The 22,848-nt window shown below is 41.9% G+C and overlaps 1 protein-coding gene and 1 pseudogene across 1 annotated transcript in view; both read left to right on the top strand.

The window, feature by feature from the left end:
- Nucleotides 1-22,848, top strand: part of Fras1 (Fraser extracellular matrix complex subunit 1) — a 408,507-nt gene that overhangs the window by 21,114 nt on the left and 364,545 nt on the right.
- Nucleotides 16,958-17,078, top strand: LOC148001230 (small nucleolar RNA U3; annotated as a pseudogene).

Genomic DNA, 22,848 nt, shown 5'->3' with positions numbered 1-22,848 from the left:
TGGCCAATAAGATGTGAGTAGAGGTCAACTAAGACTGTTGGGTGTTTAAAAAGAGGCCCACACAGATTTCCCCCTTCCTGAGGCCTGAACAAGCAGAGAAAAAAAGAGATAGTAAATACAAAAGTCAAAATACTGCCCTAAGGACTTGAGCAAGTGGAAGAGACCTTGCCTAGCAGGAGCAAATTGCTGGGTTTGAATCTCTAGCACAGCTAAATAAATGAATAATTGCTTTTAAAAAAACCTATCTAAGAGGAGCCTAGAGCTTGAGTTTTCTTTTCCAGACACAGGCATTCATGGGAGAGCTCGGATGATTTTTTTTTTTTTCTTGTAGAAGGTTGCACGGACAAGAATAACTGTTTGGAGGAGCAAGAGAAAGATTTTTGTTGATTGCTTTGCTCCATGAAACAGGACTTGGAAGGCAGAGTTGTTAAACACATCAAGTTATTATTATTTTTAATTGGCCTGTTAGATAAGGTGTGCTACCTTCCTCCTAAGGATAAGAAAGGCCTGGAGCCACAGGTTCATCTTCTTTGGAGGGGAAAAAAAAAAAAGAATCCTTAAGGGTAGGAAAAAAATATCTACTAATGGAAAGTTTTGAAGGTTGGAGTTTGAATTGCTATACACACAAAGACATGCTTGCCTGAGCTGCTGCACCCAGTTTATAGTTTAGGTAGCAAACAAAGCTTGTTGGAAGAGGAATATGGGAGAGTTCGAGTCCTCCAAGAGTTTGGCTATTAATATGCAGACTTAACTAGCACAGGGACAGACTTTCCTGGGGAATTCTTATATGGATGGATAAATTTTCTCATTGTTTAAGCCAATATAAAGTGTCTTTTCTGTTTCTTCAGTGTTTGAGCCAATATTCTATAATTACTTAGGGACTGCAGTCTACAGCACTTTTGGATATGTGGCAGCAAATAAGAATAGAGCATCATGTTTAAGGCAGGAGGGTGGGGGTTGAGCTTTTTTTCTACTGTTTTTCCTTGGACTTCTTTAAAATGGATGTATAATATAGTTGGACCTATATTATAGAGCTGTTGCAAAGATAAATAAGATAATGCGTGAAAGTACCTGGGATAAAGTCAGTGAGTGCTAGCTCCTAAAAATACCCTTCTCTGGGAGAAAACCACTTTTGATGTTGGTCTTGAAATGTGGGTCAGTGTTGATGTGGAAGGGGCCGGGGGAGGGGCTCGTAAGTCAGGATCAACATGAGTACACAGCTAAGTGGCAAAGGGACCCCCCACTTGATTGAAGTCTAAGAAGTGGTGGATAAAGTACAGAGAAGGGGTGTTTTAAACTCCAGCTCACATAGGCATGGAATAAGGCATTTGAAGTGGAAATCATTTGCTCTTGAATTCAGACTCTGTCTGACGAACCCATGCCTGTTGGAGATGAGATACCACAGCGCCTCCCTCTGCTGTGTGCTTTCTCTTCTTGTTTTCGACATGGTCCAGATGTTCTTGCTTCGTCGAACTTTGGAAAGGATGCAGATGACTCTGTGTGAGTGATCAGCACAGTGTAAAAGCAAGGTCAGTTCGCAGGTATCCCCTCATATTGGTCAGTACTGCTAAGGCTACTGTCGGCTCATCAAAAGTAGCTTCCCCTGGTGTCTGGAGACAAGGCTTGTTACAAGGCACTGGTGATGCCCTCTGTAGTTTCACGGTCTACCATGACGATGCCCTGCTACCAAGGAGTCTCATAACCCTTTTCAATTGTCTTTACTCTAGTCCCATTTCTCATTTCCTTTCCACAATTGGCAAGGATTAAATTACGATTGGACAATATTATGATAAAGTACACGTTGCATTCAAATTTCTTTTTGAAATTAGGAGGTTGATTCTGTTATATAGGCCAACCCAGAGACTGAGGAGTGTGGCTTTTCTTTCATGCTGGACAGTAGAATCCTTCTAGTTGCTTCTAGACTTTTCTCCAATTTTCCAATTCCGACATCTAAAATGTAGTTTTTAGATGAAATATCAGGTGTCCCCAGAAGCTTTGACGGTAGTAGGACCACTTGAAAAAACGTGTTCTGCTAGAGAAGATTCTTAATAGCCCGGGGACCTAGGAGAAGAGAGGAAGATTTCATAGGCAGAGCAGCTCAAGTGCATATGAAAAGCAGGGAAACAGATTAGATGGCCATTTTGGCAGCCCCTTTACAAGAGCCAAACAAGCTATTGGAGAAAAGATGTCTTTTCATAGTTCTTTTTCGGTTTCATTGATGATTCTGGAGATAAAATACAATCAGGGAATAAATATAAACAATAGAAAAGAAATAATGTAAGTACTTAAGCATGAATATTCTTATGACATCTCATCCATGCAAATGTATTGGAGTCAGGAGATGGGAGATTAGGTCTTTAAGATTAGGATTTTCTTTTGTATTGTTAGTGTATTAGAGAGTAAAATGTAGATAATTAATAATGATTTTGTTTCTTTGTTTGGAGTCAGGGACAGGCCTTGGGTTTCTTATGTAGCTGAGGGGCACCTTGACCTTGAACGTCTGACCCTGCTGCCTCTACCTACCAAGCGTGGAGAGTATAGGCACACACTCTCATGTTTATTTCTTTCCTGCTTTGCTTAAGATCAAACCCAGAGCTTTCTAGATGTCAGAGAAGCACTCTATCAACTGAGCCCTATTCCTGGTCCTAACAATAGTGTTCTCTAAAAACTAAGCCATAGGGCTAGAGAACTGGCTCAGTAGTTTCAAGTTCTTGCAGGGAACCCAAGATCAGCCCACAGCATCCATGTTGGGCAGCTTCTAACCACCTGAGATTCAAGAGGGAGTTACATGGGCATGGTGCATATAAAGTCATTACATGTGAATTAAAAAAAAAAAACCCTAAACTTTATAAAGCCCCAAACCATAAAATCCAGAGCACCAGTTCTAAGGGATGAAAAGTTTCTTGACTGGTTTCGTAAGTGGACTAGCCTCTTGCTTTATTTATAATATTAAAAGAATGCAGACTTTTCCTAAAGGAATGTAAAGGAAGAAAAGCTCAATTAATCTCAGTAATTTCACAAATAAAAATACTATTGAATATCAGACAGTAACATTTTAGAACCTTTGCTATGAAGGCATGTTCTTCATCAAATATGCACGCATTTTCCTACCTATGTTTAGATTTCATGTGCTATAATGGAATTTTTAGAAAAGACTTACCTCTCTTCGTAATACTTGTCTATTTGTACTGTGATCTTTCATTGATAGACTGTGAGATACCAGCTCCTATTGACTGGTGTCATAGTAACCCATGAATTTAGGACTGTAAGTAACCTCATGATAAATCCATTAATGCTTCCTAATTGTTGTTTAAGCCTACACTCCTTAGGGAAACGACATCCGAGGCACATGGTATATGTTTTTTAAAGCACATCTGTATGCACAGTTAATACGTAATTATCGGAAGACATGCGATTCCCATTGCCTGTGATTTCTGTATCCCTCAATGTAAGGATCAAAATCACACTCAGCTTTCGAGTGATCGGCTTTAAAAGAGGATGGGGTAGAAGATGGTATTGGCCAATTGGATAACATTTAAGAGTATCTAACAATTCAAAACAAAATAAGAGCAAGAAAATACAGGTTTTTGAAAGATAGAGTCTTACGAAGGATCAGTATTTAGACTTCATGTAACTGTTTAAGAACATCAAACTTTAGAAGCCGAACAGACTGAGGATAGAGCTCTCACATCAGTGAAAATCAAGAAACAAACAAAGGGGTCAAGTTTGGTGGTGTAGGCCTAGAGTCTCAGTACTCAGGAGGCAGAGGCAGGAAGAAGGTGAGTTCCAGGCCAGCCTCGGGTACAGAGTAACATCCTGTTAAAAGATGTAACTATCATTGTTATTAATGACTACATTAAAACCAAACCTACAGTGAGATATTATCTTATGCGTATTAGAAAATAATTCAGTGAGTAAACTCAGTTTGGCTATGGCTCCTAAGCATTTGCTCTAAGGAATGTGTATAGAAGAAAAGGAAAGTTACCTGTAAAGAAGTTCCTTCTGGTGTTATTTATATTACAAAGTAAGGAGTATCTAAGTAGAAGAGTGGCTAAGTAAATCATCATAAATTAACTTAATGTGGGACATTATATAGTCATTAAAATAATAGATGTAATGAACATCTAGCCATGCAGACATATTTATGTTAAATAAGAATGCCAAGCTCACATTTTGAGATTAAAGCTCTTGCAAAAAAATGTCTTTATATGATCTGAGCTTGGGGAGGGGGAAACATGATTGATTGGTCAACAGGACAAAGAAAGCTTGACAAGTGGAGAATGCAGCCAGCATTGAGAGGGGACACAAAGACAATGGATGGAGAAAGTCAAGAAAGGGATGGATGGCTGTGAAATGGCAAAGCCCTGGTTATGCAGAACACACACGCAGGGAGTTTTCTTCAAAGAAAGGAGTAAAGCAAGAGAAAGAGTATGAGAGTTAAATTATTAGGATTCTTAACATAGGTAATCGATGCTCAACCCACTGTTCCCTTAGCCTGAAGTCCAAAGATACGGACAATGGGAGCCCAGGTGTCTCTGACTCTTTTGCCTGCTCATGGAATCTATTTCCTTCTACTGGGCTGCCTTGTGCAGCCTTGATATGAGGGTTTGTGCCTAGTCCTATTGTATCTTGTTATGTTGAGTTCAGCTAATATCTGCGGGAGACCTGCACTTCTCTGATGGGAGATGGAGGAGCAGTGGGTCTGGGGAAGAGAGGAAGTGGTGGTGGTGGAGTGTAGGAGGAGAGGAGGCCTTGGAGTGAAGAATGAGAGAGAGAGAGAGAGACAGAGACAGAGACAGAGACAGAGAGACAGAGACAGAGAGAGAGACAGAGGGACAGAGACAGAGAGAAAGAGTGAGAGATAGAGACAGACACAGACACAGACACAGACACAGACACAGACACAGACACAGACACAGACACAGACACAGACACAGACACAGACACAGACACAGACACAGAGATAGAGTGAGCAAGCTCTTTTGGAGGATAACAGCTCCAGGGAAAGTTGTAGTTGCTGTGGTTTCGAGTCAAAGATCTCATCCCAGCTATGATGGTACCCTGTGGCGATGAAGAAACCTTGTGAGCGATCCCATCACCAAGAGAAAGAGAGGAGCTCTGGAAATGAAAGCAGGCCAATGAGAAAGGAGCAGATGTTCTCTTCAAGGGTAAACAGACCTTTGGAAGCCACTTGGCTTGTTTACTGAGTCTTAAGTGTAATCTGCCATCTGCCTGATTAGCCTAGTCATGCTGGTGAAGCCACCAGAACCTGGTCTCTGGCTCCCATCTTGTCTCTTTCCTCATAGGCCAGTAGCTGGGACTTGCCCTTTTGACTTTGGACTTCAGACCTTTCATGGAGTGGTTCACTCAGCCTCTCACTAAAGATGTCTGTTCCTTTTGCTGCACTAGGCCAGAGTTCAGATGTTCCCATTTCTGTCCCACCCCTAGGCTAGTGTCTGAGCTCACTAGCTTTCATCTGACAACCAGGAAGATGTTAGATGGATGGATTTCCCTCTATAACAAACCTCTTGTCTGAAAATAGAAAGTCTGGACCTAATGATGAATTAGGGCCACTGACATCTTCTCTGGTAGTTTGGGGGTTGGGACAGTGAAGTGAATGGGCTGTAGGTGAGATGTTAATATGTCTTGAAATGGGATGGTTTATTGTTCTCTTGATATACTGGTGCGGACCATTCCTTGGGTACTTAGTTCTGTGCTTCATTTATTTTCCTTTGATGAATGGCCAGCAGAAAGGAAAGGGAGTCCATAATGCAGTCTGAAAACACATCAACTAGGAAGATAGAGTTTGGAGTGATGGGGCCAGGCGTTTTTTTTCCTAGTCCTCTGGAATGAGTGGATGTCTTGATGTAGTTTTCATGGCAAAACCTTTTCCAATGGTGAGGACAGAAAATGGTAGGTTAAAGCCATATACTTAGTGTGTGAGAGCTGTGGATTATTATCTGAAGGAGCTCTCATCAGTTCCAGCCTTGCTGCCGACATAGCTCTGCCCTTGGCTCTTGAAAATGTGTGAGAAATGGGTTTCGAGATACTGGGAAGAAGTTAAGTCTCTCATTGTCAATAAATACCCCACGATGCCTATAAACTAGACTCCCCTCTCATATCCATACAGGAAGTCTTGTTTGGGACATTTAATTTACTCAGTTTCTTTGGCTCCCAGCTGACATGTGAGGGAGTAGCTTGCAATGTTGCTTTGACAGACAGGAACTGGAACAACCGTCTCAAGGAGTAATAGTCTGGGGTGTGCTGTGCTGTGGGCCTTCCTGGCTGTGGTAGGTAGAGCCACTCTGGACATCTGGATGTGGGTAGCATCCATGCATGGACTGCAACTCAGACTGAATGGAAAGGGAGGAAGTGCTGAGCCCCTTGCTCTGTTCCTGACTGCAGCAGCTTCAGGTTCCTGTCCATGATGGACTCTAACCAGGAATCGGGGAATCGGAAGCTAGAATTAACCCTTTCTAGCCTAAGTTGCTTTTTAACAGGATATTTTATTGCAGTGACGGAAACAAGGCTACTGACTCTCATTGTGACGTCGGTATTCCTGAAGGGGTTTCCTCTTTGGATACCCTCTCGAAGGGAGGCGATGGCTCAGGCTGTGAAGTGATCGCTGCACAAGTATGAGGACCTCTGTTTGATATTCCGAACCTACATTAAAAATCCAGGTGTGGTGGCATGTGCTTAGAATCCCAATGTATGTGTGTATGTGTGTGTGTGTATGTGTGTGTTTGTGTATACATATATATGTGTATATATGTATATTTTTTTTTAAAGCAAAGAAAATGGGAGTGAGTGGATTTGGAAGCATAAGGCAAGGAGTGGGAGGTGATCGAGCAATAAAGACTGTCTCAAGGGTGCCCTGGGTAAAGGCCTATGCAGTCTCTGGTGTTAGTCCAAACGGTGAGCACAGAGAAGCTGGAGACTTATATGGGAAGTATATATGATATCCCCTAGGATATACAGGGAATAGCAAATAAGGAAACAGAAACATTAGTTTAAGAGATCGTTGGGGAAAGGCTGCCACCAGAGCCTGTGTTTGAAATAGCCGAGAAAGCATGGCTTAGTACTTGCTCTGGCCTGCGTCTCGTTCTCGCTTACCTTAAAGTTGTCACATGAAGGTCTTCAGTGTTAGTGTAGAAGTCCATGCATTGTTCTGTCTCCTTTTCCCTTCAGCCAGGGTCTACCTGTGTTACCCAGGCTGATCCCTAATTTGTAGGCTCAAGAAATTCTCCTGCTTGGATCCCTGTGCTAATGTCTCCACTTCTACTCATGTGAAAAACATAAACAAATGATGAATTAGAAATTCTGTTTATTTATAGCCACCTTTTCACTGTATTCTGATGGTGATGGTGTGTGCGTGTGTGTGTGTGTGTGTGTGTGTGTGTGTGTGAGAGTGTGAGAGAGAGAGAGAGAGAGAGAGAGACAGATACAGAGAGAGAGAGACAGAGAGAGAGACAGAGAGAGAAGGGGGGAACTCTCCTAACTCTCCTACCCTTGTTTCTGCCTTATATTCTTCTGTCTCTGGATGTCTGAGTGGGCCCAAGCCTCAGTCATAGGTGTGATATTATATACAATGGACCCTGTGCAAAATGTAAAGATATCTCACCTTTTGATTACTCAGCTCTCTGGCAATCTCCCCTGTTTGCAATACAGCTCAGAAACAGGAACTAACAACAAAAGGCCTGTGAAAGAGCTAGAATAGATACCACATTGTCTGTGCCTAGAAGGGCTGATTGATTTATTCCCCTGGGGCTGCAGAGCACAGCCCCTTGCTGTCTGTGTACCTGGCTGGAGAGAAGGACTGCTAATTGCAGGCTCAGCAGTATTGAGCTTCCACGAGGCTGGGGCTTTCTGCCAGGGGGTTGGGAAGGGTGGAATGTATGGCTGAACACTTCAGCCAAAGATTTGGGGCTCTTGTTTGTAATTATATATTTAAAAAATATATTTTTATCTGCCATAAGTAAGAAGACTATAAAAAAGCAGTTATTTCCCCGGTGGAATCGACTCCACTGGTGGGAGTCCCTGGGTAGTTGGCATGGGGCTGCTTTGGGAAGCAGGATGTGAAATAATTTTTGTCCACTCAGTTCTGCATGAGGTTGTGAGCGCACACATCTGCACAAGCAGATACCTGTCAGCATTCCGCAGGTGCAAGCTGGATGCATCAATTTTGGGCTCAGAAATACTTTCCCATCTGACATTCCTTTAGAGTCGTTGAATATTTATTTTCACCTCTAATCTTTCATTTGTGTAGCACTTCTTTTTTTCCCACTTCAGGTAAACCATTCATCATTTCAGTACCTTTTAAATCTGCCCCAGGACTTTTGCTGGATGAGATCTGATCCTGGTCTGTGCTGACAGATACAATGGGATCTGCCCCCTCTAAACCCCACCTTGTTCACGCATTGGGGAAATACACCCTTTCTGACTCTGTAGCAGGGGTAAACATCCAACTGGTGTTTAACTCCGTACCCTGGTTTTAGAGGGATGTATGGTCCCTCTGAGAAAGAGCATCCACCCTGAAAACAATTGTAACCTAGATATTTAGTGTAATGTGCTATGATGACGGGGTGGGGCTGCAGACAGGGAGGCTACCCTGGAAAGGGAACAACAGTTTTCCTAACAGGGTAATATCTGCATGTGAGGGCATTGGCATGCTGTTGAACTTCATGAGTTCCTTCCAGAAGAACTTAATGAAATAACAAAGCACTTCGTATCTATGCTGGCAGTCAGTCGCCATGCATGGCTGTGAAGCATTTGGAATGTGGTCAGTGCCAAAGAGGAACTGCATGGTAGTTTATTTATTATGAATGAAATAGAAATGGCCGGCTGTGTCTGGGAGCTTCTCTGTGGACAGTTTTAACAATGACTTATTCTCAAAGCCATGAAGCCTGCAGAAAGCGTCCCTTCTAGTTATTTTGGGCAAACATGTGAAAGACTCTTACTTCGCCTCTCGGCAGGTTTTCAATCGGATGGGCGAGGACTTCAGATAACATTAAAACAAACAAAACAACATTAAAACAGACAAAAGCAAGCAAACATCAACCCAGAGTGATTGGGGTCTGTTTTGGAAAATGGGGCAGTACATTGATTAGAATCTTCTCATCAGCTTTTCTGGCCCTCTTAACATGGGCCTCCCCTTGTTGCTCTTTTCAACTAGAGGACAGATGCTGGGAGCCACGCAGTCAGGAGGTGACCAGGAACTCCACGTTTCATACTTACTTTGACATGTGGGTAGAGGATAGCTGGACAGACACTTTGATAACCTAAGAAACCTCATTTCTCTTCTTCAAAGGAGCCCAACTTCTTTCAGGGACCTTTTCTTGTAGTCACATCTTTTAAAAGATGTGGACCCTTTCCTTAGGCTCCAAGATAAATGTTCTTTGATTTCAGACAGAACTCTCCTGAGTCAAGGAGCTTTTATTTTTTTCAATCTCCTTCCATTTTCACTCACATATCCTCAGCTTCCAAAGCAAAAGCAACAACAACAACAACAACAACAACAACAGTAACAACACCATCTGTAACAACAGCAGCAACAACAGCAATAGCACCACCAACTTCACCAGTAACAGCAGCAGCAACAACAGTGACAAGAGCAACAATAACACCACCAACATCACCAGCAGCAGTAACAACAGTAGGAATAACAACAGCAACAACAGCAGCAATAACACCAATAACACCAATAACACTAACAACACCACCTACAACACTAACAACAGCAACAGATGCAACTGTAACAACAGCATCAGTAACAACAACAATAACGACAGCAGCAACAACAGCAATATCACCACCAACATCACCACCAGCAGCAACAACAACAGTAACAACACCATCAGTAACAACAGCAGCAACGACAGCAATATCACCACCAGCAGCAACAACAACAGTAACAACACTGTCAGTAACAACAACAGCAACAACAACAGCAACAACAGCAGCAATAACACCACCAACAGCAGCAGCAGCGGCAGTGGCAGCAACAATGATAACAACAGCATCAGTAACGTCAGCAACAACAGCAGCAATAACACCAATAACACTAACAACAACACCTACAACACTAACAACAGCAACAGATGCAACAACTGTAACAACAGCATCAGTAACAACAACAGCAACAACAACAGTAACAGCAGCAGCAACAGCAACAACAGCAACAATAACAGCAACACTCCTATGGGTTTGAAAACCATAGACTTCCTCTACCTTAAAAATGTTGTGCCAGTGCTGGATGTTGTGACACACATTTTTAACCATATTACTCAAGAGGTAGAGACAGGCAAATCTCTGTGAGTTTCAAGGTGTCCTTGTCATTTCAGGTCAACCAAGACTCTATGGAGAGACCCTATCTCAAACAACAATAGCAACAACAAGATCAACAAAACACACCCAAAACAAATGAATAAACAAAGTGGCCTCTCAAGACATGTTCATGGTGCAGTAGTGGCACAAACACCGTATGAATACCCACCAACCACTTTCTGATTGGATTTAGCTTTGCTCCACAAGATGAAATACATACATGGTACTACTTCTGGTCCAAGAATCTGTGACTAGAGAGCTCATGGGCACTAGGGAAGAACCCAATACTATTATGCTCTAAATAGATATGGCATTGAACTGACTCTTTATGTCTTGTTGTTTTCTCGAGGATCAATGCATTGCTCAACCTTTATCTATAATGCTTCTACTTGTAGTGATTAACACACAGACCCATAATTGGCCAAGGTGCAGAGAGTCAGAGACGACAGAGTGCTCATTTCTGAAAGGAATTTCAACCTCTCTGTCTCTCTCTCTCTCTTTCTCCATTCCCTACCTCAAAGCTCAGGGATCATTGCTGAAGATGGGGTAGAAATGGTATTAGAGTGAAAGGTGGTAGGTGTCTACAGGAAAAGATCTTCTGGAGCAGCAGGGCAGCTCCACATAGGAATTCACAGTGGTTGTGATAGAATGTACAAAACCTATATAAGTCTAAGCCAGGCCAAATTGCAGCATGGAGAGGGGAGTTTTGTACACAATCCCACTCCTGCTTATGGAGCAATTGGCAATTGTTAGCTGCTGGGAATAAAAGGGTGGGTTCATTTAATAAAAATTAAAAACAAACAAAACAAAGGAAGAAACAACAAAAATCATCAGCAACAAAATATTGTATGAAAAATTTTGTGAAGTCCTACGATTTATGCCAATACCATATACACAAAGGCACACACACAAGCATGCAGAGGATACACAGATCACAATGTACATAGTGGTTTGGTTATGAGAAACACTGAACTAATAGGACAGGACGCTTAGACCTCTCTCAAGTGTATCTGATAGAACGTGGAGACTGTAGCATTTGGATTCTTGCCCGCATCCACAATCAACTATTCAAACTCATCCCCAACTATAGAAAACACATTTTTCTCGAAACTATCATTTCCGATGCACAGAACTTATCTAAGTGTGATTTATATTTTGGGACTGTTAAGTCTTTTATTGATCACCTTATGATTCTTCTCTGCAACAAAGTATGTCTATAAATTTAAAGCAAAAACATTTGTAATATTTCCTGTGACCATAAGGTTTCACATGTTAAGTGATTTCTCTTGCATTGAGCTATCACGGTTGAGCAAAACAACATAAATACATTAAAGTTTTTGATAAATACATGTTAGATATTAGAAACCACAGCTCTGCTGGAACTGCATCTCTTAATGAGATCGATGGGATTTTTTTTCTTCAATTAGTCCTTGCAGGATGTATAGTATTTCTTGCCAGAGGAGACAGGATTCAGTATCAATTCCATTCCTATTTTTCACTGGCCTGAATGTAAACACTGTAAAATCTGTTCACATCATGAATATCCGGGAAAGGAAAGACTTTGTTATGGTCTCTACAAACATTTTCTGAATTATAGGCCAAAAATCAATTATGATGGGTGATTAAAAATTATCTTTAACGAGCAGCTAAAAAATTGATCTTGGTCTTTCTTCAGTTTTGTTAAAGAGCAAAGCATTGGCTATCACCTGATTTGCAGAAGGATCGCTTGTGAGTTATTAGAGTAATTTCCTTTCTTAATACACAGATATTTCAAAATGTCCTTGCGTTTGACACCCCAGAAAACTGTATTATATAAGGTTCAGGGAGAGGTATGACGTATGTGACTCTGTAGTTGGAGAAGGAAGGTAATGGAAAAGATAGCCTAGTCTTAGGAAAGAACAATATAGCAATTGGATCTGAAAGTGCTTTAGATCTTTCATTCATTCATTCATTCATTTATTCATTCATTCGTTCATTCATTCTCTCCGTTGTCCTTCGGAAGACACCAGGGCCCCAGGAGAGCAGTCCACCAGCACTCTTAATTTCAGAGCAGCTTCTGTGGTTTTCTTCAGAAAACTGGTCAAAACATGACATGCAATGTAGTTCCTAACAAGAAAGGTGAAGGCTTCTGGGAAGATTTTTCTTATGCTAAAAAGGGGATCCAAGGACTTGTCAGTCTCTTGTTCTGTTGGCTGTGATGGGGTTAGGGGTAGTAAAACAGTAGAGATACTTTGGTCATTATGTGACCTGGCTTAAAATGCTGCCCCTGGCATGTCAGAATTGAAAGGAAAGACACAATGAAAATGTTTCCTCGCTTCTACTCCTTTTTGTGGAATGGGCGATGGGTGTGGGGAAGATGCAGCTCCTTAAACATGCTTGACAAGTACTCTACCCCTGATCCTCACCTCACAACCCCAGAATTATAGTTTTAAGTGGTGATCCTCTGAAGCAACTGAGGCAAAAACAAACAAAGGCAGCCAGCCAACCAACCAACCAACCTACCAACCAACTAACCAGCCAGCCAGCCAGCCAACCAACCAACCAACCAACCAACCAAACAAACAAACAAACAACTAACAAACCAACCAACCAGCCAACCAACTAACCAACCAACCAACCAGCCAGCTAACCAACCAACTAACCAGCCAACCAACCAACCAATCAACCAGTCAACCAAACCAACCAACCAACCAATAAAATCTACTGAATTTCTTCATTATAAAAGCACTTCCTTATTGTTTAAGGCACTTATTTTTGGCTATTACTCTACTATCATCGTCACAGGAGATTTTTAGTCACAATACTCAGATGCTGTACACTTTATCTGTTTAAACCTCGCAACTGGCTTTTAGTATAGTCCCAAGTTGCACAACTCTCCTTGATGTTTCTCCACAGTTAGCATGTATCAAAATTTCATCTTTTTTTTTTCAAATCTCTGTGTGTGCATGTATGTGTACACATGCATGTGCTTGTGCTTAGCTGGCCTGTGAGTTCTGGAGTTTTCCTGCTTTCACCGCTCATCTTGCTGTGGAACACTGGGATTGTAGAGTCTTATGCTAAGAGTCTGAGCACAGGCTCTGGGGATTGCAGTTCCTCCCACTTGCAAAGCAAGGGATTTACTCAGTTAGCCATCATCGTCTCATCCCCATAGCTCATTCTCTGTAATTGCTGAATAGAATTTTATTGGATAGGTATACCACATTTTAAAAGTTCATTCATTACTTGTTCATGTTTGGGCTGTTCCCACTTCTCCACTCTCAGTGATAGGAATAACGCTACTGCAAACATCTGTGTTTACTCGTAAACACACACTTTCAGTTCTCTCAGAATCTTAGGGTATCTATCGGTGTGATAAAGCACCATGACCAAAAGCAACTTGAGAAGAAAGGGTTTGGTTTTTATTTTATCTTATAGCTCATAATCCAGTCATCCAGGAAAGTCAGGGCAGGAACTGGAGGCAGGAACTAATGCCAAGGCCATGGAGGAGTGCTACTTCTTGGCTTACTCTTGGTGGCTTGCTCAGCCTGCTCTTTCATAGCATGCAGTGCCACTGGATCAGGAGTGACACTGCCCAGACTGAGCTAGACTCCTCTGTATTAATCATTAGTCAAGAAAATGCCCCACAGCTTCATATTTAAAAATGATTCTAACTTGTGTCAAGTGGCTAGCACACTTGAATATGTGTGATAAAGCTCACTCATCTGAAAAACTGCGAAGTTGTTTATGAAAATACACCATTTTATAGTGGTACCTAAATTATATGAAGGTTCTGGTTCTTTCCACACCCTCACCAATGTTGTGGTTTCCCAGGTTTTGATCGTAGCCATTTAGAAGGTTTGAAGTTCAGTCAGTCATAGTGTTAGTTTGCATTTCGAAGGGTGGTGATATTGTTTTCTGTATTTAATTGCCCGTGTTTGTATATTTTCTTTGGATATTGCACTATTTAAGAATATTTTATAAGGCTCTGGGGAAGTGGTTCAGTGGTTAAGAGCTTACACTGTGCTTTCAGAGGACCCGAGTTTGTGTCTCAGTATCTTCATCAGGTGGTTCAGGGATGCCTATAATTACAAAGATATCCAGTACCTATGGTTTCTGAGGGCACCGGCATTCATGAATACACACATAAATATGTAAAAGATATGTTCTACAAACTGACCTAGACAGGGACTTTAATGATTTTTGTGGGTTTTGTTTTGAGTAGATTTTCAGAAAACTATCTGAAAATATATAAACAAAGATATAAACATCCATTTGTTCATTCTAAAAGACTAGAAATTCGTAGCCAAATTTGTCTCACTTTTCTGGATTCTATTCACTTATCCACTGACAACATTATGATTACACATGGATGAAACTGAATGCCACATTTATCCATGACTACTGACTGAAAAGTGTTTGTGTTTTCAGCAGGCTTTTGGTCTCTAGAGTATCATCAATCAGAAGTAAGAAAGTCAAAATCCAGTGTTTTACGTGGTCGCTGAAACGATGTTGTATGCCATGTCATATTAGATATGTTGTCAATGTGTATTCGACAATCAAGAAGTGCATTTTATCATGGTTTCAACTGTGTTTCCATTTTGGGGCTCAGGAAAGGATGCCCCCATGTATGGTATCTGCCATTCTGAGTACTCAGAACTAAGGACATTTTTAGTGGGTTGGTCTGATGCTGCTTGTATTCTAGTGCTAAATACTGGTTCCTCAAGATGTGGTTGTCCACGATGAGCAGATTCCTCATAAACTCAAAGTGATGCCATGTGAACCTTCTCCTTAATTTAATGGGTCAAGGAAAGATTAGAGCCTGTGATTGGGCAGTGGAGGGAGAAAGGTAGGACTGGAGGTTCGAATGAGGGGGTTGCAGGTAGATAGAGGGAGAGAAGAGAAAGGTGGAAGAAGCCGCCATGGACCAGAACTGTATGACCAGGAGAAAGAGCAAGTAACAAGGGGCCTGCAGCTGAGGAATAAGTTAGAATAGCCCTAGATCTGCCCAATCTAGGCTTATGGCTTATAAATGAAACACATGGATTGTGTGTCTTTTATACAGGTTTGTTAGGATCATAAATTCCTACTACAGACACTAGGTAGGTGTTGGGGAAGAGTTCAGTAAAGATGCTTTCCTGACCTTCTTCCGCCTTTTCCCCAGCAGCTCACCTTAACCCCTCCTCAGTCTGTAGAAAATAAGAATTCCTCTTACCTAAAGTCAGTCATGGAAACTTCGGACTCTAGAACCAGCTCTAAATTCTCGAAACACTTCTCAAACCTCCTCCATTCTCTTCTGCCATTTGGTGTGGAAACTGGCCATAAAGAAATTCCAAGGCCCACCTTGTCTGGCATTAGAGCTTAAGACCCTCCTCATTCCAGAGAGGCCTTGCAGTATACCCTACCCTGTTCCCATACAAGAAGGAGGGGGGATGCTATGCTGAGAGGGTAAGAAGAATCTGGAGGGACAGGCTCTGCTGGATTTCTCCCCTCTATCTGGTGCTGTTAGCTCGCACGTTCCAGTCTGGATTCTTTATGGCTGGCCCTTCTTGGCACCTGAACATAAAAACGGGCACCTTTCCTCCGGTCTTTGGGTCTGCATTCCGGAGGCTCTGGAATGCAATTAAATACTTCATGAAATGACTATACGGTGCTTTGCTCTTGCGACTTGGTTGTTAGAGGGCTGGTGGCTGGCACCAAGGAACTCACTGCACCGAAGTTTAATGACCGTTTGCGTTTACTGTAGGAGCTGTCTAGTCATGCCGTGGCTTAGTCTCTGCCTCTCTGGAGAGTTTGGAGCACTCTGGCTTGATGGTCTTGGTTACGTCGGAAGATATCCTGCTATAGACATGGAGAGCCCCACTAACAGCCTCTAAGCAAGGCGTGGGAAAATTGACAGCCCATATAGATGTGGGCAGCGAGGGCAAACAGAAGTAGAGGTGGCAGCTTTGAACATTTGTAAGACCTGGCCCCTGTGTTCCTGCCCTGCTTCTGGGAGCCTTCCACACAGAAGAGGAGAAAGAGACTCACTTGGAATGAGGCAGCAGAAGTTGGGGGACTTGGTCACGTGGGCTTGCTGGGTTCCAGTATAGTAGCAAAACACAGATGGAGATGGGGCCCAGGGTCCGGCCCGTGAGCTGGGATTGCATGCAAATCCTTCTGTTTTGACTTTTAGTTATTTTCTTCTCCCAAACTCCAAGTTTTTCTCTATCTCTGGCATTTTAAACTCTAAGTAACCCTAGGGACTCATCCTGTCGATGTCGAAAATATGCCATCTAAAACCCTTCAGGTGTCAGGGCTAGAAAGAAAGAGGAAACAGAATTTGGAAGTCACTGCTTTAAGCTCTGCTTTTTTCAGAATTTATTTGCCATCAGTTATGTTGGCAATTCATGACAGATGTCAGTGACGATTTGAGTGGCCCAGCCTTGTGTCTAAACTTCCGGGAATCCAAAGGCCTTGAAGCCCCTTCTTTTGCCATTCGAGTCACATGAATGTTTGCTGTCTGCATGGCTCATGCTCCAAAGAACAGCCCACTATTCCAGCAAACCCCGAAACAGTGCATTCATGATCATCTAAGGGGCACAGTCCATTAAGTTTCAAATTGGAAGGATGCTGTTTTACTTAGGAAAAAAATTAAATGCTTCGAATACATACAGTTAAGACTATACTTTCAGGGATCATTTCTATAGTTCGTCGAATACATACAGTTCCTCTTACTGAACGGACACAGCACGTTTCAAACCCCTCTGAATTTGAGAGCCAGGGTTAAGATGAGCGGTAAGGTAAAAAGTGTGGTCTTGAAATAATACTAAGTTCAAAGCTCCTCCTCCTTCTTCTGTTAAAAGGTTTCCTCTTTATTTTTGAAACCTGCCATATAAACTTCTATGGTAGACAGTCAGCTCTGGTTTAAAAAAAAATGGAGTGGTAGACCAGAAAGACCTTTCCAGACTGACACTTTTTAACTTCATCCTTGAATTTCCATCTTGCCATTCCGTGGCCCCCAAACTATTAATTCATCTCTGCTCAAGACCATCGAAGCTGAGAATCTGCCCTGTTCCTCACGTGCAGCTGTGTTTCCAGAAATGACTTTCTTCTCATCATTAGCAGAACGAATTCCACGGGAATTGTTTTCTAGGGCACGACAAACACGCGGAAGGCTTTTCCCCCTTCTCTGATGTACGGGCTGTCATGGTCGAGAACGGCCTCCATTATCCTTCTTGACATTGACCAAGCATAATTTTCAAGTGTAAAATTCCAAAAGGAGCATAATTCTGGAACTGCGGAGTGGCAATTATGCGCGGCATAAAGGATAAATTTGTAGTTTATAAATCACTGGCATTAATATTCAGCAGGAGTCCAATTCACAGTGAAACCTGAAGTAACTGCATTGTTAAAAATAATTGAATTTTGGTTTAGAAGAAATTTTAGCAGTTGGGGGAAGGCTTTTGACATCTGGGATTTTAAATTTGGGCTTGGGCGGGGTAATTTGCATTGTGATTTGAAACAATGGCATACATTCAAATCCGAGTAGATTAACTTTCCTTGTCCCTGTGACCCGCTCGCCCTTATCTAGTCTGTCATAACAGCTTGTTTAACTTTTTATGTTTTCTAAATCTCTTTTCGTCTGCCTACCACCGTCCTTTGCTTTTTAACCCTGTTTCTGAGGTGGTTACTTACACACCTTCTTCTTGTGCTTCTCGAATCCACGTCGCACAGTAACAAGAGAAAGCAGGGTAGTGGGGGAACCCCACATTGCTCCTTGTCATAGTTTCCCCTTGCCTCCTCTCTGTCCACAGAAGTGGGGTTGGTCCACCACGCTCCGAAGGCCAGAGTTAGCTCTGGGGAAGAACGAATTGGCAAGACTTCGCCTTCACTCGAGTAATTAACGCTGACCGTTTTCACGGGCCTCGGTTGCTGATGATTTTCAAAAGGCATTCTTTCTGAATGATTCTTAGTGTGTACGTGTGTAAGCATATGCAGGTGACCGTGTGTGGGTGTTCATGTATGTGCGTGCACATAGGTATGTGTGTAAGCATAGGCAGGTGTCTGTGTGTAGGTGTTCATGTATGTGTGTGCACATACGTATGGCAACCAGAGGTCAAAGTCAGGTGCCCTTTTTCAGATGTCTGCCCTACACCCTGTTTTTTGAGAGAAGATCTCTTACTGGCATAGATATCACTGATCATGTTAGGCCAGCTATATCTATATCTATACTATATCTATGTCTATATCTATATCTATATCTATATCTATATCTATATCTATATCTATATCTATGTCATCTATATTTATATCTCTATCTATGTCATCTATATCATCTATATATCTATATCTTTATCTATGTCATCTATATATCTATGTCCTCTATATCATCTATATTTATATCTATATCTATGTCATCTATGTCATCTATATCATCTATATCATCTATATCTATATCTATATCTTTATCTATGTCATCTATATCATCTATATCTATGTCATCTATGTCATCTATATCATCTATATTTATATCTAAATCTATGTCATCTATATCTATATCATCTGTATCATCTATATCTAAATCATCTATATCTATCATCTATATCATCCATATCTATATCTATATCTATGTCATCTATATCATCTATATCTAAGTCATCTATATCTATATCTATGTAGCAGTAAATAATAGAAAATGATGCAGGGCACCAGGCACCATGCCACGCTACCGCCGGCTACTCTCTGTCCCTGGTGGTCTCTCCACCTCCATGGCTAACCCCATCAGAGGCCGTCTATCTCATGGCTCTCTTGCCTTGGACTCTGTTCATATTTGCAGCAACCAGGTAAAATCAAAACTCTAGAAGCTTGGAAGTTATCAATCAGATTTATATCGGTAAATTCTCATTCCATAAAACGTCCACACAATAAACTCAGAGCCAACTGGTATTGATATAAACTGCCCACCTAGATAAGACAAATTGTCCTATAATAATCCATCCCTTATAAGATATTCATAGCTGCCTGTGGCTAATTAAAACCACGGGGATGGGTCATTCTCCATCTTCTTGTTCCGTCTCCACTCACTCTGCACACACGAGCACACACATAGAGAGGTGGTAAGATGGAGGTGGTGCATGTGTATTTGTGTGCATACCCTTGAGTGCAGAGAGATCCACGGTAAGTGTTTTCCTAATCACTCTATACATTAGGTTTTGAAATGGTCTCTCTGATTTGGCTAGAGAAGCTGACCAGTGAGATGCAGGGACTCCCCCACCCACATCTCCACATCCTTCCCCAGCACTGGGACTAGGGTCAAACTCTGCTGTGCCCACCTCTTTACCTGACTTTGGAGATCTGAACTCAGGTCTTTACTGACTGAGCTAACTCCCCAGCTCCAAATATATGTCTTATGAAATAAAAGTTACTTCAGTTTTAGAGACCTGAAAATGGTGTGGCTTAAAAGCAAGAACTTCTCAGGCTGGTACTATTTCTGGAATTCTCGGTTCTTGGTTTGGAGCTCATGAGTTAAGCTATCTTGCTGACCAGTGAGTCCCCAGGGATTATCCTTCGTCCTCTTGCTCTAGGTTGTGATTACATGTGCATAGCATTTTTATGTCTGGGGTTTGAACTCAGGTCTCCTACCACCTGAGCCGTTCCTCTTCTCTCTCTTCAGTGTTATGGGGACAGGGGAGTTTCAGGTAGACCTTAGTTCAAACGTAAGCCCACTTCCTTCTTCTGAGAATTTTACATGCACTGTTTAAGTGGCACTGTTTAAGAGGTCCTGGTTCTTGTGATGACTGGGTGTGGGAGGTGTTTTATGCATTCGAGAGGCCATTCTTGGAGCTCTTCAGAGGTCCTGGGAAGTGAGTCTCAAGGGCCGGGCAGTAGAGATGCTCACAGAGTGTGCTGCTTCTCAAAGTGAAGTTTGTCACGTTTGCTACTCCCAGAGGCAGGGACAGAGCAGAGGCTAAGGGTAGGTACCTCCTGGAGCTCCTCCAAGGCCAGCGAAGATCACCACAGACAGCTCAGGTGATCTGTGGTAGAGCACAAGCTGCTGCTGAAGGAGCCCAGTTGGTTCTGAGTGACGGCTGGAGAGGGAAAAAAGGCCCTGTGGGGTTTACCCCTTCCTGTGTGCAGTTGTCACAGTTGATCACGGTGAGGCATGCATAATTTTTAACCACAGTCGTCTTTTGTTTGAAAATACTAGCTTACCTCAGAAGCATTCTGAGCCCAGGCCCGTGGTTACATTCCTGTCTTGATTCAAGAGCAGCAGCCACAAGGAAGGAACCTCTACCAGACTGAGATCATTAACTATGCATAAAGATGCTCTCAGATAGGATAAAGCTATGGCCAAGGAAAAATACAAGTACCTGCATAAAAATGCCTGTGCAGGAGCCATGAAAAAATAAACACCACAGTTATGGAGAGGAGTGAACTAGGGTTTCAGGGAGCCAGGATAGAAAGTGCTAAGTACAATCGAAGGGACTGTCTATTTTTATAGTTGTTATGGCTGAGACAAGCTGCTTCTGTAGAGACAAAACAGCATTCCTACCACTACGACATCTGATTATATTTAATATTGACTCCCACAAACCCTTATTAATATTTCAGAAGAGCAGAAGATTAAGTGACTAGCATCGGAATTATTTTTATCAGAATAAGAATAACAAGGTATTTAAAACCTGAACTACCAGATCTGCTATATCTGGCCAGCTGCTCTCCAAGTTTTTATTTGTACACACACATATATTATTCTTTTTTTTCCTAAAGAACCATCTGCTCTAAGTGGAGGCGCTTATTAACTTTTCTAGGAGAAAAAGAAATTAGCGTCTGAAGACACGAAGCCAGCGGATTGTGGAGGAACACAGTTATGAAGACAAAATTAAAAAAATCCTCTGACACCCCATGGACCAATTTTAAAAGTGTTCTATTTAGAGGGGTTCTGTTGGCAAAGCATCCGTTTTTAGTTATTTCTGTTATGGTTACCACAAGCAGCAATTTCCGAACTGTGTTTTAATAGATGTCGCATTTTGTTACAGCTAAGGAGAATAAGTTCTGGGTTGTGGCGCGTTTGTTTAAGGGACCAATGTCCCATCTTTCTTGTATCTCCCAGTTCTTGATGATCTCCCTGGAGTATCACAATAGGTTAGAAACATAGCATCAGTTTGAGAGTGGTAGGTCAAATAATTTACGATGAACCAAATGGCTCCCCCTCACCCAATATTCTATCTTTATGTTATCTGTATATTTCCAAAGAATTCTGGGTCACATAGTATGGGAATTTGCATAAATTTTTAAAAATGAAAAAGTTGGCACATGCTCTAATTTAAATATTTAGGTTTTTTTTTTCTCGAGGCAAACTGAATTAAGGCCGCATGCAACATCCTTCTTCACTCTCTACATTGTGTTAAATATATCTCTCAATCTTTAGTTTGAAGTGGGAATTTTTCTGTCTTTTGTCTTTAATAGAATCTTTAAAATATGGGACGTCCTAATAAATGCTATGTCAGAAAAACCTTCCCCGTTTTTTTGTGAAGAGTTTGCCTACTTTAGAATTGACCTTGTATTGGGAAAGATATGTTATTGGATTATTATGAAGTGCATACTTGACCTGGTAAAACTGATCGCTGTTAGAAACTTCAATAGCTTCTTTTTCTTGGCTGAGAAGAACATTGTAGGAAATGGGACACAATGACAGCTTCTAGTAACTTATACTGGAGCTGGATGATCCAGTCTCAGGATATGGGTCTTCTGTCGAGCAGCTCACGGACCTGAGGCAAGTCCTAGAATGAATGTGCCTTTCCTCAGCTGTAGCGTGGCTGAGGATGATGCCTGACCTAAGAGGCCACTGTAGGGCACCCAGTGAGTTGATACAGTGTTTGTGTTCGGTGTAGAGTAAGCAGTCAGCCAGTTATTTTGTAACCTTTTTGAGGTTACTGTGAAGAATGAAAAGAAGGGAGACCGAGTTAAAATAATAGTACGGTTCTGGATAAGTCACTAATTCTTTTAAAAACCATTAGTTATTACGTAAATCTTATGAGTCTACACTGATTTTAGTTTACCAGCGAGGGCAATAAAAAGTTATCATGCTTAATCCTTTTCCTGTTTTCAAATTAAGTATCAAATACCATTTCTACGATTTTTCTCGTAGGTTCTGGAAGAGCACGCTGAACAGCATCTTTATGCCGTGCTTACCTTTGTTCAAAATGCTTGTTTTCCATTTGTTTTTGGCAGTAATTAAGTATCCCAGCGAGCACAGCTGTTCGTTTTGGGTTTATTTATTTTTTTTGACATATTTATTTTTTAATTAAAACATAATCACATCATTTCTTCCTCCCTCATTCCCCGGCAGAGCGCGCCCTATTGGGCTGCTATGGAGGTAGCCCATACCAGACCGAAGCCATGAGCAGTTGACAGATGTGCTTGAGTCATTGCTGCCTGAAGCAAACAGGTGTCGCCTACTGAGAGCCACGGTGGGGAGGCAATGTGGCCGGCTCCAGTTTATTCTAAAGCATTTCACCAACACATGCTCAGGTTAAAGGGACCTCCGAGACCGGGGCGGGAGGT

The sequence above is a fragment of the Rattus norvegicus genome, chromosome 14 (assembly GCF_021556685.1).
Source record: "Rattus norvegicus strain SHRSP/BbbUtx chromosome 14, alternate assembly SHRSP_T2T, whole genome shotgun sequence".
NCBI classification, from domain to species: Eukaryota; Metazoa; Chordata; class Mammalia; order Rodentia; family Muridae; genus Rattus; species Rattus norvegicus.
The sequence above is the reverse complement of the archived record's forward strand: the minus strand, read 5'-3'. Positions and strand labels throughout refer to the sequence as shown.